Consider the following 5,006-nt stretch of genomic DNA (forward strand, 5'->3'; position numbering starts at 1 on the left):
AAGGCTCATGCCCTCTGGTTGGAAATGTGGGTCACCATAGTGCCTCTGCCACTTGTACTGAGGACAGAACTGAGTCATATTTTTCCATGCCTGAAAGAAGCAGAACAAAACATTTTTTTGTTTGCGTGTTGGCAAGAATTGGCAAGATATACTGCTTTTGATGATGAAATGCTGGCTCTTGCTTCCTTTTCACCCTAAAGGAGGAACTCAGCAGATAAAAGTATTTCAGAGCCAAAATTATGACAGTTTTCCTTTCCAGTTAGCTTGGACTGAAGTCATTATCCCTACATTTATTTTTTTAAGAAGGGTATGATTTTTTAGTATTTTTCTAAAATCTAATGTAGCTGCTCTGTTTAGTCATAGCATAGTTCAATCCTTTGATTCAACAAATGGGAGAGATGAACATTAATAACTTGCAATAACTTGCTGGATGCTATTCAGGACCGGGGCCCACAGACCAGTGCTCTCTGCAGCCATGTGGCTATCCCTCACACGGACACAGTCGCTACAGAGATCTGACAGGAAATGCTTGCTCCTCTGGTCTTTCAGGATTCTTTTAACAACTGGAAAGACCACCATGCGAACTACCCTAAAAGTTACCAGAAAAGCAATTTGGACAAATGTATAAATGAAGATCAGCCCTGGGATTTCTTTGGAAGGAATGATGCTAAAGCTGAAACTCCAGTAGTTTGGCCACCTCATGCGAAGAGTTGACTCACTGGAAAAGACTCTGATGCTGGGAGGGATTGGGGGCAGGAGGAGAAGGGGACGACAGAGGATGAGATGGTTGGATGGCATGACTGACTCGATGGACGTGAGTCTGAGTGAACTCCGGGAGTTGGTGATGGATAGGGAGGCCTGGCGTGCTGCGATTCATGGGGTCGCAAAGCGTCGGACACAACTGAGCGACTAAACTGAGCTGAACTGATACTTATTTATAAGAATAACAATTATTCTTGAATTTGACTACTTAAAAATCTTTATAAATCTTTATATATTCATTTAAACACCAGCCTCTGTAATTAAGAGCTGATATAAAACACACAATCTGTGAGGAGGATAAGGAATGTAAAGGCCTTTCCAGAAATTTTCATATAGAATATGGAAATTAAAAGTCTACTTTTATTTTTAGTAGCTGATTTTCAGTATTCTATACTGTGGTGTTAACTTGAGAACAGATACATTTAGAAAAGTACCAGGAAGCAAGTACTATTTATAGAGACTTTTTCCCAAGGGGTCAATTCTTTCAGCACTGTGATTTTCCTGGCTGTAAGTACTGTAGACTGGGTGGATTCAACAGTAGAAATTTATTTTCTCACAGTTCTGGAGGCCAGAAGTGCAAGATCAAGATCCTAGCCAATTCGGTCACTGAGAAGGCTGCTTCCTGGCCACCTTCTGGCCCTGTGCTCGTTTGGCCCTTCCTTGGTCAGCCCTGAGGGGAGAGGGCACCCAGAGCGCTCCATGTCTCTTTTCACAAGTCCCCACCCTTATAGCTGCTTTGAACCTTAATCATTTTCTTAGATATCTCATTTCTAAACACAACCATACATGTAAATTCTGGGTGAACATATTCAAACTATAACAGATTGTTACTGTCTTTCAGTCGCTAAGTCATATCCAACTTTTGCAACCTCATGGACTTCAGTATGCCAGGCTTCCCTTTCCTTTACTATCTTCTGGAGTCTGATCAAATTCATGTCCATAGAGTCAGTGATGCTATCAAACCATCTCATCTCTGCCGCCTCCTCCTGACTTCGATCTTTCCTAACATCAGGGTCTTTGCCAGTGAGTCAGCTCTTCAATTCAGGTGGCCAAAGTATTGAAGCCTCAGCATTAGTCCTTCCAATGAATATTTAGGGTTGATTTCCTTTAGGATTGATTGGTTTCATCTCCTTGCTGTCCAAGGGACTCTCAAGAGTCTTCTCTAGCACCACAATTCAAAAGCATCAATTCTTAGACACTCACCCTTCTTTATGGTCCAACTCTCACATCTGTACATGACTACTGGAAAAACCATAGCTTTGACTATATGGACCTTCACTGGCGAAGTGATGTCTCTGTTCTTTAACACACTGTCTAAGTTTCTCATAGCTTTCCTTCCAAGGAGCAAGCATTTTTTAATTTCATGGCTGCAGTCACTGTCAGCAGTGATTTTGGAGCCCCCAAAAATAAAGTCTGTCACTGCTTCCACTTTTCCCCTTCTATTTGCCATGCAGTGAAGGGACTGGATACCATGATTTTAGCTTTTTGAATATTGAGTTTCAAGCCAGTTTTTTCACTCTCCTCTTTCACCTTCATTGATGGGCTCTTCAGTTCCTCTTCACTTTCTGCCATTCGAATGTTATCATCTGCTTATCTGAGGTTGTTGATATTTCTCCCAGCAATCTTGATTCTAGTTTGTGAGTTATCCAGCCTGGTGTTTTGAATGATGTACTCTACATAGAAGTTAAATAAGCAAGGTGACAGTATCCAGCCTTCTCATACTCCTTTTCCAATTCTGAACCAGTCCATTGCTCCATGTCTGGTTCTAACTGTTGCTTCTTGACCTGCATACAGGTTTCTCAGGAGACAGGTAAGGTGGTCTGGTATTCCCATCTCTTTAAGAATTTTCCACAGTTTGCTGTGATCCACATAGTCAAAGGCTTTAGTATAGTCAGTGAAGCAAAAGTAGATGTTTTTCTGGAATTCCCTTGCTTTCTCTATGATCCAGTGATTGTTGGCAATTTGATCTCTGATTCCTCTGCCTTTTCTAAACCCAGCTTCTACATCTGGACATTTTGGTTCATGTACTGCTAAAGCCTAGCTTGAAGGATTTTGAGCATAACTGTACTAGCATGTGAAATGAATCTAGTTGTATGGGTAGTTTGAGCATTCTTTGGCATTCTCCTTCTTTGTGATTAGAATGAAAATTGACCTTTTCCAGTCCTGTGGCCACTGCTGAGTTTTCCAAATTTGCTGACATATTTTGTGCAGCACTTTAACAGCATCATTTTTTAGGATTTTAAATAGCTCAACTGGAATTCTGTCACATAGTAATGTTTCCTAAGGCCCATTCATTCATAGTAATGTTTCCTAAGGCCCATTTGACTTCACATTCCAGGGTGTCTGGCTCTGGTTAGTGACTACCCCATTGTGGTTTTGTATAGTTCTATGTATTCTTGCCACATCTTTTTAATCTCTTCTGTCTCTGTTAGGTCCTGTTAGTTCCAGTTCACCATTTCAAAAAGGAGTCAGGCTCGTGAAAGAGGCGTAGGTAGGTAGTTTTCAGGCTGGGCATCTCAGGAGGCTGGGTCCACAAGTGAGCTTGGGCTGTGATTCATCTGAAGGTGTGCTTAGGGCTAGGGGATCCCATTTTCTTCCAGTAGAAATGAAGCTATTCTCCTCTGAGCATATATGTTGCAGTCTGACTAAATTTTATCAGAGTATTATAATAAGCCTGGTTGATTCTTTTTCTTTTTTTCTTATGACAGTTTTCAGTAGGTTTTAAAAAAATTTTTATTGGAGTATAGTTGATTACAATGTAATGCTAGTTTCAAGTGTACAACAAAGTGAATCGGTTGTACATACACATATATCAACTCCTTTCTAGATTCCTTTCCCATATAGGTCATTTCAGATTATTGGGCAGGGTTCCCTGTGGTATACAGTAGGTCCTAAATATATGGAATGCTTCACGAATTTGCATGTCATCCTTGGGCAAAGCTTCTCTGTATGATTCCAATTTTAGTATATGTGCTGCTGAAGCAAGTGCAAGTTTGATTGCTTCTTTATATAGAAAGTTATTTGTCTTCCACTTTGCCACATTAGGTAAGGTATAGCAGAAAAAACTTCCACCTAGTGAGATGTGAGGTTTGCATGATTGTACCTCCATTCTGTGGACAGAGACTCAGAACACAGTACTGGGTGGTGGAAAATGTACAGAGTCTGGAAGTCTGGGTTTCCACTTGCTGGCAGATTAGTTTATAGCTCTGGGTTCCCCTTCCTTATCTATACAGTGGAAATGATGGTAATTGACATTTCACTGTCATTTTAGGGATATGATACTGTGGAGTGGAAAACATCTTATACATTCAGAATGAGAAAGACATGGCAGTCATAATTACTAATATTATATAAAAGCACTATGGAGTGCTGGATAAAATTCTACATTACTGATAGGAACTACAAAAAACACCCTCATCAGTATTAATATTACAGATCCAAAAGCAGGATTGCAACAATTCATTATACTGCTGTGATGTTTGCTGTGCTCCCATTCTGTGTACTCAAGTCTTCTGCTTCTTAAAAGTCTCTCCTACCACTCCGTGGTCACTCCCTGAACCTACTACTTCTTTCCCCTTCTTGGCTTTCATAGTCAAACCTCTTGAAACAATTGTGTGTAAGTGAGATCTCAAACACAGGCTATGGATTACATAAAGACCCCCGTGGACACAGCAGTTTGTGTATTTGTTTTTTATTGGACTCGGAGCGCCTCCAGGCTAGGCAAACTCCCTTATGTCACCCCAGCCAGTCCCCATGTTTCTATTAACTCTCTGATCCCTGAAGATGTCTTCAGCATTTATAACCTCTGGCTGCAGTCCATGGGGTGTCGAAGAGTCAGACATGACTGAGCGACTTCACTTTCACTTTTCACTTTCATGCATTGGAGAAGGAAATGGCAACCCACTCCAGTGTTCTTGCCTGGAGAATCCCAGGGACGGGGGAGCCTGGTGGGCTGCCGTCTATGGGGTTGCACTGAATTGGACACGACTGAAGTGACTTAGCAGCAGCAGCAGCAGTGCTAAAGATAAAAATAGTAATCAGCAGAATCACATACTTACAGACGTCAAATTAAAGAAGGGAAGATTTTCAAGTTAAGATACAATTTATACAATTACATCATACTTACTAAACATGGCCCCAAACTTGGCCTTCAAAAATAGTGACTTATACACACACGGACTTCCCTGGTGGCTCAGACTGTAAAGAATCTGCCTGCAATGCAGGAGATCTGGGTGGGAAAGACC

The 5,006-nt window shown here is 41.2% G+C and overlaps 1 pseudogene; it reads right to left on the reverse strand.

The window, feature by feature from the left end:
- Positions 1-3,655: 3,655 nt before the first annotated feature.
- LOC128058975 (uncharacterized) lies at positions 3,656-3,747 on the reverse strand (annotated as a pseudogene).
- Between the last annotated feature and the right edge of the window lie 1,259 nt (positions 3,748-5,006).

The sequence above is a fragment of the Budorcas taxicolor genome, chromosome 13 (assembly GCF_023091745.1).
Source record: "Budorcas taxicolor isolate Tak-1 chromosome 13, Takin1.1, whole genome shotgun sequence".
NCBI lineage: Eukaryota > Metazoa > Chordata > Mammalia > Artiodactyla > Bovidae > Budorcas > Budorcas taxicolor.